The sequence below is a fragment of the Cavia porcellus genome, unplaced genomic scaffold, assembly GCF_034190915.1.
Source record: "Cavia porcellus strain 051 isolate PalLab524CR breed Dunkin Hartley unplaced genomic scaffold, mCavPor4.1 scaffold_8, whole genome shotgun sequence".
NCBI lineage: Eukaryota > Metazoa > Chordata > Mammalia > Rodentia > Caviidae > Cavia > Cavia porcellus.
In genome coordinates, this window is record NW_026947491.1 from 93,783,828 (window position 1) to 93,798,247 (window position 14,420).

General features: G+C 49.0%; 1 long non-coding RNA gene across 5 annotated transcripts; it reads left to right on the plus strand.

Moving 5' to 3' along the window:
• The first annotated feature begins 4,549 nt into the window (after positions 1–4,549).
• On the plus strand, positions 4,550–13,740 carry LOC134477432 (uncharacterized). 5 transcript variants are annotated; one of them, XR_010049507.1, is made up of 6 exons: positions 4,555–5,198; positions 7,405–7,474; positions 8,127–8,392; positions 9,068–9,487; positions 9,949–12,100; positions 13,453–13,740. It is a non-coding gene; the product is annotated as an uncharacterized LOC134477432 (long non-coding RNA). The 5 variants fall into 5 exon arrangements; XR_010049508.1 differs by having other exon boundaries at positions 4,678–5,198; positions 9,068–10,191; positions 11,926–12,100; XR_010049509.1 differs by having other exon boundaries at positions 4,678–5,198; positions 9,068–10,191; positions 11,971–12,100.
• The last annotated feature ends 680 nt before the right edge of the window (positions 13,741–14,420 follow it).

Here is a 14,420-nt window from a genome sequence, read left to right on the forward strand (position 1 = left end):
CTTGAGAATGTTAATCAAAGCCCTCTTATTCTAGACTTATCATCAACAGAATAATATTTGCATGTGGAACCTAAAAGGTTAAGGGAAACCGGGCTTTAAATATCACTGTTTTCAGTACTTTGAATGTAACTTTAAAAATAGCCTCCCTGTTCATATCACCGACCCTTCATCGTCTGCCCTCCAAAAGCTACAAGAACAATCTTTTCAGCTTTTCTTTTTAGTACAGTAATACTACCTCGCTTTGCAGATGCTTCTGTTCCTGTACAATTTGTTTCACGCACAGACGTGCTGGCAAAAATTAGCCAACTCTGCACTGGTGCTGAGCAGACCTGGCATCTCCCCAGGATGGCAGGAGGAGCTAAATTCATGGGCTGAGGCACCACTGTGGTTTTCACTAGCAAGACTGGCAAACAGGGCAGAGTTCCGGGAGGCCATGAAAATCCCAAGCATTTAAAAGCGTGGAGGGAAAGGAGATTGGCTGAGACCAGGAAAGCAATTCAGTGAGATTCACTTTCCCTAAAGGAGCTTTCACAGAAGGGACACACATTCGTGTGGCTTTCTAGGCTGAGGACTCCCTTTAAAAATGTAAAAGTATTGTTTCCTGTAATTTTCAGTTTAAATGTAATTTATGTCAGCTTCAATATGAATTAAATATGCCTGGGAAACTTGCCTGGAAAGTAACCATTGACAAAATTGCACAGGCTGGAATGAAATGCTACAGCATTTGAGAACTTTAAAAACAAATTGTTTGTGAGTTTGAAGTCAAGTACTGACTTTCACCAAGCAGGGAAAATGCAAGATGATCCAGGAAGAGCCATTTTCCCCAAAGGCAGAGATGCACCTTCCCACAGAGCCCACTGCAGAGAGCAGGCTTGTGCTTTGGTCTGAGAGGCTCCAGGCCCAGGGGTAAAGGTCCAGTTTCCAGGCTTTGAGGAGGCAGTCAGGGCACTGGGTATGGCCCTCGAAGGGGACATGAGGCACCAGCCCTTGCTCTGTGCTTCCTGCCACACTCTCTGGCCCCTGCACGATATACTCTACCACGGTGCACTGTGCTGCCACAGTCCGGTGAACAGGGCCACGTGACCGTGGACTGGACCTCTAAGTCTGTGAGCCAAGGTCAACCTCTTCCCTTGGTAAGCTGATCATCTGGCCTGCTTTGTTACAGTAACAAAGCAGACCGATGCACTGCAAAGGCGAGCATGAGACAGCTCCCGGTTGCTGCAACATTCCCAAGAGATGAGCAACCTAAAGGAGCTAAGGTTTACTTTGGCTCTTGGTCTCAGAGGCTGGGCTGCTCAGAGGCTTGGTGCTGGGCTGCTGGCTCCACTGTTTCAAGCTTGTGAAAAAGGCAAAAAGGTGTCACAAAGAAAGCTGCTCACTATGGCAGCCAAGAAGCCGAGAGGGAAAGGGAGGCAGAGCCTCGCCGGCCGGTTTCTCCTCCCAGTTTTGTTCCCTCCAGCCTCCAGCCTACTGGACAGCACTACCACGATCAGCGCCGGTCTCCTCTCTCCATTTGCTGTCCCACCTGCCAATCATCCCTGAGACACTCCCCCGCACCTACAAGCACACATTGCTAATTCCCTAGCTTTTTCTTGATCTAATGAAGTTGACAGTCAAGATTAACCATCATGAGGTGTTTATGTTCCTGCTTTCACTTCTGCTTTTAAAGAGCTACATTTATTAAGACCTATTGACAAGTGCAATGAGGTAATATTGTAAAATATTGACTAAAGTATTTTCTTATCTTACTCCTTTTAAAAAATCCTCCTGATTTCTTCATACCCACCATAAGACTCATCCCCTCCAACATACTGGACCACTTCAGTTGTCCCAGAGGAGGAACAGTGTCCAGGTTCTTGGTTTTTAGGTAGAATAATGCAGACACACACACACACACACACACACACACACACACACACACACGCCACACCAAGCAGGTTTTTGGACAACTTATATTGAGCCATGGTGACACTTCTCCCTCTACTTATTCAAAGAATCCATGGGCAGGGGAAAGTGGGGGGCCCACACAGCGAAAAGGAAGTTGACCAGACACCAAAATGTTACTTCTGCCAAGATCTCTGGGTTAGCTAGGGCCATGCGGGAGGGGCTACGATCAAATGCTCAGATATGCTGGGGACCTGGCTGCAGGAGTGCGGGCTCCTAGACCCGCGGTAGCCAGCACCACCTGCGGCTTTTGAGCATAAAATGCTTTTGATTTTGATGTCTTAGTGTAAGAAAAGTAAATATCTCATTAATCCTTCTTATAGTGATTACACGTTCAGGTATGTTAGACAGTAGCAAGGAAAGTAAATAGTTACAAAAATCAGTTTCTCTTTCAGCCAACAAGGTCAAGGCCAACATCCTCTGTAGGACCTGCTCCGCTGGTCCTAGGTCCTTTCCCGGGTGCCGCCCATGGGGAAGCAGCCCACCCTCTGATCTTTCCCCATGCAAGGAACCACTCGTAGGGACCTAGTCCTGCTACAGCTTTGTTCCCTGACCCAGGTGAACGACAAAGCGACACACTTACTTTAACATAGGGGCAGCCGGGGGTTCTTGCCTCTAGGCAGAGGAGCCCAAGCTTCTGGGCTGTCCTGTCTTTATTCAGACATAAGAACAAGCAATTAATGTAACATGAGATCGTGTTAGTTACTTTTCTCTCATTGCTGAGACAAAATACCCGATGTCCCAAATTAAGGGAAAAAAGGTTTATTTAGCTCACAGGTTGTGGTAAATTCAGCCCATAATCAGCTGGATCCAGGCAGGTGACATGGCACAGGGGCAACACTTCAGGGCAACAGAAGACAGCAAAAGCAGCCAAGCATAAAGCAGAGGAAAGCAAGCCGCTCTTCCTCCCTCAGCTTGTGAGTAGCTCTGCCTGGAGGGGTCCTCTACGCCCACCTCATCTCTGCCTGGGATGCTCAGGGGCCTTGCAAAGTAAGGGCCCTGAATCCCCCTGAGTCACTTAATTACCCCCCCCAATCCCTCAAGTTGACACAATGTATCAACCATTAAGACCATCTGCTTCTGTGATCCATTAGCACGAGCAGGTAAACAACTTAATCTCACCTGGGTTGGCTTTCCCTAGACCCTGCAGTATCCTTGTCCCTGTAAGACGCCTTTCACCTTTGTTCTCACACAGGAGACCAGTCCGGTTTTCACCTTCTTCTCTGGTCTCCCACAATCCTTGATGTGATGTAATAAATGGCACTTTGCGCATGTGATCACCACAAATACCCATAATTCCATTCTAGTCAGGGGGAGAGCAGCAGATTCTAGTGGAGGAGCACCCTGCCCCCCCCCCATATGCTTGAGGAACAATCTTCAGATGTCAGCATCATCAAAACTGAAGAGAGTGAGGAATTATAGAAGCAGAGAGGAGCCTAGGAAGCCGGGAAACTAAAGGTAACGTAGCCTGGAGGGGATTCTGGGAGGGGATTCTGGAACGGGAAAAGATGAGCGGAAGGGAAGGAAATGTGAGTGTGTTAGACTTCACCTGACACATCTGATACTGGCAATGTATCAGTATTGACTCATTAATTATAATCTGTATCACTGTTTAAAGATGTTAGCAAGAGGGGAACTGAGTTTGCTTGTGGGTGTGTATGGCACCTCTGTACTATGTGTATCTTTTCCCACTGTAAGTCTAAAACTCTTTTTAGAAAAGTAAAGTCTAGCTGACTATAGGGGTGCACGCCTGTCATTAAAGCTGCTCAGGCAGCTAAGGCAGGAGGATACAAGTCTGAAGCCAGCCTCAAGGACTGGGGCTATAACTCAACGGTGCAGCCCTTATCTAGCATGCAGGAGACTGGGGCTTATTGTATCCCCATGATACAATAAATAAATAAATGTCTATTAATTAAAAAACTAAGAAGCCAAAGCTTGCTAACATGCAGAAGGTAGGAATAGGTAGTGGTTGGTGCAGGGCACATACAGACAGCTCTGAGGTACCCAAGATGGCTGTGTGTGTGTCTAGATTGCTGTGCAGCCCAGGCTGGCCTGGAACTTGCAGCAATCCTTCTGCCTCAGCCTCATGAGTGCTGAGATTACAGGCATGTGCCACCATGCCCAGCCAAGTCTTCCTTGTTGACCTGGGTGTAATTACCCAGGTACTCATTTAAAAATACCTCACTCACTTCTACATTTGTGAGGTTATTAGTACTGTGGCTTTATTTTTATTACAATAAAGAAGTTAAAAATAAAGAGATCAAAGAATTAACTTCACTCATTTCTGTGGATCTGTTTAGGAAGTCGGCCCCAGAGAACACCTAGGACTGAGCTGGGGGTCAGCAGTCCTGCCTTGACAGGACCTCGACCTCCGAGAGGGGCTGCGTGAGCCGGGGTCCCTCAAGGGTGTCAGAACGTGTGTGGGAGCTACACGGCGACAGTTACAAAGCAGGCTGGTCCCTGCTGTGCTTCCAAGCTGCTTGGACCCCTGGTCAGCATCGGGAAGAGAGGATAAAGGGCGCAGAGGGGAAAAATGAAAACCAGCTGAACGAAAACCTGAGGTGACTGTGAAGTCCTCGACTGGCCGAGAAACCTACGAACAGCCAGGTTGTCTACCCACGGGTGGGAGCCCAGCTTGGGCTACACTGGAGCATCAGCTCCACCCCATCCTTTCCTTCTCATGCTTCCTGACCTCCGTGTGCGCAGCGTCCAGGCAGGCCGTGAACCCCCAGTGACCCTAAGATCCGACTACTCTTGGGTTGTGTGTTGCAGCTGGTCCCTGAAGCTGTCACCCAAGGCTGTCCGTGGGCGGGGACAGTAGCTACAGCTCAGTTGGTAGAGAAGCTGCCGGAGTGTACTCACAACAGAAGCTGCTGGTTTTTGGATCACAGGGACGAGTCGTTCAGGAGAGCTATGCACACGCTGAAATGGCTCCCCTGAGTCTGGCTGTGGGGAGGGCATACGAGAGCTGGGTGGCTGCTGGTTTGGAGGGAGGTCATCTTGCTGTCCTGTTTCTTTTGGATCCCGGTGACTACGCCAAGTAGCCAGGCCCAGGCCAGCCTGACGGGTGTGAAAGCCACCTGGAGGAAGACCCCAGTTCTCCCCGCTGGCCAGGGAGCCTCACTGACCACCCAAGTGGGATGGACGTGTGGCCAGTGAGTCAGAAAGCTTCCTTTCTCTGCTCCACCCTGGTGAAGACTCGCTCGACGCCTGAACTAGAGATTTGTTTACCGGGGAGCACACAGTTTTTTGAGGTAACTTTGCAAACAGAAGCTCTGCGCATTTTCTCTTTTGTTCTGAAGCAGACATCACACGGCTCCCGTGTTTACTTAATATTCTTGAGGGTCCTGCTGCCTCCTACCGCACTTGAGAAAAATTTGTCCTTAATCTTGGGCCCAGAACCGGGGCCGTGGGCCAGTCTAATTGGATCCAAGGTCACTGTTCTCTTCATTTCCAACCTCGCTTTTATGGCCTGTTTGCCAATTTTAGCATTGTCCCTGACAGCGCTGGACGGGGTCATCTTTGTAGACAGGAAAAGCTTACTCTCAAGGGACGTTGTTTGGCTTCTTCTCCAGCCAGTTCCGGTCCATGGGCCACTTTCTCTGCGGGCAGTCTCTGGCGGTTAGCAAGCCCTGTCACATTAAAGGCTCTCTCTCTCTCTCTCTGTCTCTGTCTCTCTCTCTCTCTCTCTCTCTCTCTCTCTCTCTCTCTCTCTCTGTCAAGCAGCCTTTAAAAAATATAATGGCTACTGTTTCGTCTGGTTTGCACAACTTGTAAAAGTTCATGACAAGGCAGTTCTGAAGCCCCTTGTCTGCCTTGTGGTTTTCCTTTGGCTGAAAATTGATGATGGAAGTGTCTTTTATCCTTCTGTTTACAGCAACCCAATTTCATTAGGCTGCACGCTAACTATGTTCTGAAAACAGAACCGAATGTGTAGTGTAGATGGAACGAAACAACTGAAAAGCAAATACAGCCCTAGAGGTTATTTTATTTACTGTCATGAATGTCAAAATATCAAATACTTCAGTAAAGAGTAGAGCTATGGCAAAATCTAATTTCTGTGGTCCTGCCTCTTAAATTTTTTTCAGTACCTGCAATTAAACCCGTGGTCTTTGCACTGAGTTACACCCCCAGATCTTTTATTTTTAGTCCTGAGACAAAATCTTGCTAAATTGCTAAAGTGCCCAGATGGGGCTTGAACTTGTGACCCTCCTACCTCAGCCTTCTAGATGGCTGGAATTATAGATATATACCGTGGCACCCAGCCTGCCTTGCATTGTTTAAACTTTTATAAAGCTTTGTTGGTTCAAAAAGCATATGGTATTTTTCCTAATTTTTTCTATTTCATGTTATCTATGCATTACAGATTTTTAATTGCACAGAGTTTTCATAATCATTAGTCTGGTATTTTATTCTCATACATTGAAAATACACTTTGATACTTCAACAGAGTGGTGAGAATCGAAGTCCAAGTACACAAATCGCTTTTTCCCTGAGTTACATCTAAACCTTTCCCTGTATTTAGAAGCTTGTATCCAGGTACTAACAATGGCTGCGAACCAGCTTAGTCCATTTCTGACATTGCAGGCTAGTGAGATTTGACAGCAGCACGTGGTCACTCGGTCACTGATCGTATGCCTACTCCAGAAGGCAGGAAAGACGGGAAAGTCAGTGTCTGGCTCCTCCGCCTTACAAAGGCCAAAGTCAGTGCCAAACCAAAGCAGATCTGCCCGGTCGTGGTGGCTGACTCCAAACTTGGTGTCCCCCTCACTCCTGGGAAACAGTGACAGGCAGAGTTCGGGCCTCGAGGCAGGAAGAGACTGTGGTGGGCAGGCAGGACTTCCTGTCCGAGTGGCCAGGCAGACGGCGAGGCCAGGGAGGGGCTTTGGAGACGGACTTGTAGCACGCTCTTCCCAGTGAACGGATGCTTAGATTTGGTCTGCCCTCAGGAAAAGCCTGCTCCACAGCACCCTGGAGTGAAGCGCTTTCCAGCAGGGCCCTGATGCCTGCTGGGTGAGGGGCGCTGTTTGTTGGTAGCTCACCTCCACCTGCCTGCCCTCTGCGAGTAGCCCTGGTTATTTGCACCCTCCGTATTGCATCTAAGACACGGCTCACGTCTTCCTTCTCCTCGGTTTCCTGTGTCTACACAGCTGCTTGGAGAAGACCTGCCCTGCCTCTGCCCAGCACTGGCATGCCCAGGCTGCTCAGGCTGCTCAGTCTGCCCACAGGTGCCTTCTTGGACTTCAGCCCTTAGGTGCCTGAGGATCTGGGCAGGGGTCCGGGCCTGGCGCCCTTCAAGCTTTCCTCTAAGGTGGGCTGTTTGTGCGTGGCACCCCTCGGCCCCACCAGCTCACGGTCTGCTGGGGCGAGGTGCTCTTCCCCACCTTTCTGTCTCTGCTTCCTTCCACGTGAAAACGCCTCTCCCTTAGGAAAATGCCTCCCGTTCTGCCTTTTTTCCAGCCCAAGAAACCGACAGGCAGAGATGACCAGAGCCAGCGCGTGGGTGTGGAGGTCTGTGGCTGCCTGGCTGGTGAGCACGGGTGGGCGGCTCACTCCGTCCTGCTCTGGCACCTCCCAGTCCCTCTCCTGAGAGCTGCTTTTCTGCTCTCCATCAGCTGGGAAAACTCCACAGTTATGTATTTATTGGTTTGTTTACTTAGTTTTTAGTAGTACTAGGGACTGAACCCCAGACCTTACACGGAGTTGCCCCAACCCATTTTTTATTTTTGAACAGGGTCTCAGTAATCACTAAATTACCCAGCTTGAGCTCAGATATGCAATCCTGCCTCAGCCTCCCCGAGTGCTGGAATTACAGGCTATGTAGGCTAACTCTGAGCTTTTAAAGGCCTCATGCAAAATGAACACGTAAAAACATCCCCGGCCCATGCAATTAGACGAGCCTTCCACAGGGGCTGGCGGTGTGGGACCTCACTCCCAGGCCCACCCACGTGTACAGGAGGCAGCAGCCTGGGGTCGTCCTCAGAGTTCTGCCCACCACACACCTAGGTCAGATGAGAACTCCATGTCCCAGGATGCTACTCCCCAGGCCTCCCCTTTCCCAGGCTTCAGTTTAGCACACCGAGCTTGCCTCATGCCCACCATGTGGTTCCAAAGCAGAGGGGTTTGGGGTGACTCCTGACCCAAAAAGGTCTGTGATACCTGACTGTGCTTTACTCCCACAGTGACCTTTCTGGGTGAGCATTGTTTTCTCCATGTGAAGGTGAGCACCGAAATGCAGAGCGTTCAGGGGACTTTCTGAGATCTCACGGTTGCCGGAGAGGCCAGGAGCTTCAGGATCCAGGTGTGCAGAAAGCACAGTCCTCGCTTGAAGGAGGGAAGATGAGGAGGTGGCTCCAGAGATTCCGGGGAGGAAGATTTAAGCTCACTAGGACTCGGGTGGCCAAGAGGAACCCTCAGTCTGAAGGCGCTAGTGGACACTCAAGACCGGGTACACTTTTCTTGGACAAAGTTAAATTTTATTGGCTACCTAGGTCTCTAACTGCTTACCTGTGTTCAGGTCAATTGAATGTATTTTGTAGAGTTCTCCTAAATATAAAATAATTTACTCGCAAAAGAAAAGGATTTGAACTTGAAGTATGATTTGGACCTTCCTAGTGTTTGTAGGAGAAATTTCATGCAAAGAAACAGATAATGACCCAAGTTCAGAAAGCCACCTACCCTGCATTCCATAGTCCATACAGCCATGATGTACAAATTTTAAAATAGTATAAAGCATTCATTGTCCAGGGAAGTCAGTAATCTGTGATCTTTTTAATAAAGTCTGACCACATTATTTTAAGCATTGTTTATTATTGTACATTATTTCTAACCCATAACAGGAAAATGTCTTAAGTATTTGTAAATAAAATATATTACTTATTATTTTTCTGAACTTATATATTCTTTTATTTATTTCTCAAGCATTTATTTCTTGCTTATTTTGTGTTGAAACTTCTGTTGGCAACTAGCCGTATGAGAAAGCCTAAAAAGCATTTCCTTCAGGAATGCATGGCTTGGTAAAGAGAACTGGCAGACAGCAAACGATCCATATTTTGTTGTTTTCAGATTTTGGCACAGTCAGTGGTGTTAGATTAAACAACAAACTCTGCTTTAAATTTGGCAGCTCTTTTCCTGGAAAGGTGTCTGGAGATTGAAGACTGACCGAGCATATTACTGGAAAGTGTGACCAGCATACCTGACACCCCCGCTTCCTAACCTCCTGTGAACAGTGGCAGGTGCTGTGGCTGGGCCGAGATCCCACCAGTGACCATGCGGATGGCGCTTGCTAACCTCTGAGCTCGGGCTCGAAGGATGTGCAGGAAATCAGGTGCTTTGGAAAAAGTGCAGAGACACAGGTACAGCACATGCACGCTGAGATCTTCGCCCCACCAGTTTTTAACCCAGGTCCATCTGTGCACAGCCCTGTGCCATCTGCTGTAACAAGGACCTCAGCACGGTAGAGCGGCAGGGACTCTGTCTGACTCTGACTGGATTCCCCCCTCCCCTGCCCCAGCTGATGTCTCATTCCCCGGCCTGACTTCAGGTGGGTTTTGGGGAAATTCTTAGTGCCTTTCCCTCCGTGACCCACAGCCCTGCTGTACATTCCCACTTGTCTGTGTGTACCCCCAATGCACAACTCCACGGCCGGGGTTTCCCATCCTTGTCGGAATGGTCCTGAAGAAACTCTGCCGTTGTAGTTCAGCGAGAGCCTCACACCTGAAGGTGATGAACTATCAGGACACCGCAGCTTTGGAAGTGGGGGTCACGGGATGCGTGACCTGGAAAATGACATCTCCCTTCCTTGCCCTCCCCTGGCTTTCTGCGGTCCATGTTTGTCTGTCACGCCTCTCTGCCAGGTCGTTTCTTCTGGGGAGCTGACCAAAGAAGGAGCAGCCAGAACAACCTCTCCTCCTTTAAACTGTGGGTGTCGGGTACTGTGTCTCAGGACAGGGAAGTGGCTAACGTCTGTTCTTACAATGCCATCGAATACCTTTTCCTCCCCAGCCCAGGCGGTGAGAACTCAGTTCTCTGAGGCTGTGCACAGGGCGCAGGCGGGGAGCAGGAAGGTTGGCCGGAGCAGGTTCCGAAAACATCAGGACGAGGACCCCGACACCGCCTGGAGAGAAGGGAGTTAATAAGGCTTTGAACAGGGGCTGATCTGATGTGTACTTTACAAGCAGAGTTATCTCCGGCAGCAGGGTGGAAGACTGACTTCCGTGTCGAGATTAGGCAGGAAAACCCCACCAGGTAAGAAATGAGGTGCGTAGGGGCAAGCATGGCAAAAAGGGAACACATTTGAAAAGTGGGGAATGTGGGGCTCTGTGCCCGCCGGCCCCGCACAGCCTGGCTGTCTTTACTAGCAAGGGTGAAGGCAGGCGAGAGGCGGGCTTGGGCGGTGCTGGGGAGGGCTGCAGGCTGGACACAGTGGTCCCGGGCCACCGGAGGGGCTGCGCTGTCGCTGCCCTCCTGTTCTCATTGCTGAGACGAAATCCTCACACCAGAGTTAGAGGAGTTCAGGTTTATTTGGCTCCCAGGCCACAGCCAGCGATCTCCAAGGCAGGGTGCAGGGGAGAGGGGCCTCGCAGGGGAGGAGCTGTCCACCGCAGGGTCGGGGGAGCGGGAGGGCAGCAGGCGGTGCAGGACCTGCCTCCCGTCCACCCTCTGTAGTCCACCCAGGCTTTAAACCTGGTGACGGTGTCAGCGCACCCAGGGTGGGGCTTCCACTGTCCACGCCCAGAACTGGGCTAAACGCCTTCAGGTCCCACATGCCAGTAACGCCAGTGCCACACCCTGACCCAGCTGCTGCCCAAAGGCGAGGCTTGGGGGGCAGCCACGCAGCTGCCTTCCTGAGGGGCCTGGTGCCCTTCAACATTCCGGGTCAAAGATCAATTCATCTTTCTCTGTCTGTTTTAGTCCCAGGTCTGGAAGCTTCTTTCAGGTGGTTACATGCGTTGTTTTCTCCAGTCCTTAAATTCTTAAATCCCTGAAGACAGGGCGAAAGAATTACTGGGGAAAACCAGATAGGACGGGGAAAGAAATTAAAGGAGAAAAAAAATATATATATATATATATTTATATACAATATATAGCTAATATATATATTAGCTAAGATAATTGTACTATTTTTTAATTTTTTGATAATTGCACTATTAATCCTGTTGGTTCAAGGAAAGCAGCGGTTAGTGCTCACACTGTGTGGTCAGTTTTGCACGCCTGTATCTGGTAATCTGCAGCAACTCTTTCGAAGATACCAATACACACATAATGACCACTGTTAAATCCTATCATCTTGTCTTAAAGCCTATACTGCTATTGTTTTAGGGGTTTTGTTTGTTCTGTTGTTTTTCTGTGTTTTTGTTTCTCTTTAAAATTTAAAGACAAATAAAAGGAAACCTAAGCTGTCCTTTTGCATAGTGCTTTGGGGAGCGTGAAAGAGGAAATTAAACTTCTCTGCTCTAAAATTTTATTTTTAAGGTATGCTTCTTATTCGCTGTCTTCTGTGCATTTCCGTTCTTTCCCGACTTTGGCCCTTGTATCTGTCCGTGTTTGTGGCGGGAATGTCTGCATCCCCTGCGTGGAGTGCTGCATGCGTGTAACCCGCCAGCTGCTCTTCCTCCCTTCCTTCCCATCTTCCTCCCCCGTCTCTTGATCCCTTTCTTCTCTGAGTGATATCCAGCTCTCTATTTCCTGTTATCTGTTATTTCTTCTTTATTTGTGCTTTGGGTTTCTAACATAAAAGAAACTGTGTGACATTTAACCTCCTGTGTCTGATTTATTTCACGCCACTTAAGGTCTCCAGGTGGGTCCATTTTTTACAAATGACTCAAATGTATCTTTCTTTGTGGCAGTAGAGGACTCCATTGTGTGTAAATACCACATTTTTAAATCTATTCACCCTGTTATGGGTGTTGTAGTCAGGTCTTATAAGGGAACAGATTTAATACATAATTTATAGGATTATTTCATAATATTCACCCAAAGAGTCATATGTAAGAGAAAAGTGCAGGAGATCTGTCCACACACTAGAGACCCAAACAATCCAGCTGAGGTCCTGGATCCACGGCAATGTCCTGCACGAGTCCAGCTGGAGGCCGAGAGTCCATGGCAATGTCCCTTGCAAGTCTGTGTCAAGGATCTGCGTGGGGAAGGCTCAAAGGTCAGTGACCCTTGTATTTTTGTAGTAATGCATTTAAGGTAATTTTAACAAATAGTCATAGTGGTCAGTTCTAAATATTTTAAGATCAGAAGTATAATTTCTTTGTTCCACAAATTGTGTAGAAGTAAGCAATGTGTGGGCATTTCTATTTAAAAAACTGATTGCTAAATTTTATAGTCAGAGAGAGTTTTGCTGAGAGTATTTCATGGTTAGCACATGCCTGTCTTTTGTCATTGCTGAGAAAAACACCCAACACCCAAAATTAAAGGGGGAAAGACTCTGCCTCTGCCTCTAGACACAGCCACAGTGGTACATGTGTCATTTCTTTTAGACATTGTTCTGTGGCGTGTGAAAACAATGCATATTTTACTGTCCCTGGGTTCAGTGTACTATAGACAGAGATTACACCACAGGCTTCACGGTCGTTGGAAACGTGTTTCAAGTCTCTGACGTCTTCCTCCGGCTGACCGTAGCCCCCCCTTACGTTCACTTTCCGGCTTGCTACAGGACATGGTGTTTGTCTGTCGATGCAGCATCTGCCCGACCCCCACTTGCACCCTACTTAGTAGTGAGGAAACCGGTTCTCTCGCCAGGTTATGTGCAATAGAAACCACCCCTGATTTCAGGGACCACCAGGCGTTACCTCTCATTCGCATCTCGGCTACACACTGGGCAGCGCTGTGCTCTTTTCCACTCTGGGCTGGGGTGTGGGCCGAGGAGGGCTCTGCGCTCGGCACAGATCAGGGCGAGTCGCTGGAAGCCTCTGAAGCTTCTGCTTGAATGAGGCCACCAACATCTCCACGCACAGTTCATGTGGCAGAACACGCTGTGTGGACAAGCCTGGCGTGTGTGTGTGTGTGTGTGTGTGTGTGAGCGTGCAAGTATCATATCACAGGGAGAGAGAAGAGGATGTTGGGGGCAAGAGCACAATCTCTATTCCACCCAACATTTATTTTCCTCAATAACAGTCTCCACGTAGGATTCCTTTTTTTTTTTTTAAAAAAAATCCGTACCAGGGATTGAACTCACGACTGTGCGCTTGCAAGGCAGGCGCTTATGCTGCTGAGCTAAATGCCCAGCCCTCCATGTAGGATTTCTAAACCAGGTATTTTGGAAACTCCGACATAACCGTCTCCTCCTGGCGCCAATTACATGCTGAGCCTACTTTAAAACTGCCCCGCGGGATGATTTGTGTGTGCTTTGGTTGTGACTTTTGCATGTATTTTTGTCTCACCTCAACCATTACTTTGGGGATGTTTAAGAATTGAAGACAGTGAGCAATGCACAAAAAAGTGTAAATCCAGCGCTGACCAATTAAGGGAGTTTAGTCAACTCTTGGATTTCATCCACAGGCCGTGGATTCCGGCTGCTTTTGCAGTTGCCTGTTAACCCTGGGACGCTGGTCTGTGCTGAGAGGTGGAGCTGTGACTGTTGCTGTCCCGGTGATGAAGACAGTGTGTGGCACAGGACGAGCCTTCAGGAGAAATGTGCCAGATGGCTGGGCGTGGTGGTGCTGAGCTTGAAGTCCCAGCTACTCAGGAGACCGAAGTAGGCAGATCATTGAACTGAACTCAGGGGATGGAGACCAGCCTGGGCAACAGAGCCAGAGCCTATCTAAAATAAAATAAAATAAGCGTTAAGTGCATAAATAATTAGGAATTAGACCACAAGTCAGGTTTCCGAATGGAACAAACATGGTGAAATGCATAGAGATAAACCGTACGCCCTGGAGCCCGGTGTGGTGGCTCATCCTATAATCCCAGCACTCACTCGGGAGACTGAGGCAGGAGGATGTGAGTTCAAGGCCAGCCTGGGCTACAGAGTGAGTTCAAAGCCAGTCTGTGCTACACACTGAGACTCTGTCTCAAAAAAAAAAAAAAAAAAAAAAAAAAAATTACAGTCCTTGGAAGCCGCTTCTCTTTGTACAAGCCCCTGAGTAACAGAAATCCCCGATGGGCTGAAGCAGTTCCAGGCCGGTGGGAGCCAGCGGGGTGCTTTGCCTCCTCCCTTCAGGGTCACAGCCAGCTCTCATCAGGCTGCCTCTACTCCGCACTGTCCGCGCCTCCCACCCAGGAAGCAGAGGCTGGCAGCCGGAGGGAGGAGGCGCCGGGTGCCAGCCCTCACAAGGGGGCCGGGCTGTGTCTGCTCTCTGCAGCGAGTCACCAGCAGGTGTCGCGTGTGATCTGTCTTGTGGACCTGCTGTCTGTTTTGCTTAACTGTTTTCCCAACACGGTGCTTTCCCACATGGCCACACGCTTCCTGGCATACTGGCCATGTGTTCTCTGTGTTTGGTGATCAAGGGCAGATCTGTGAGCTTATT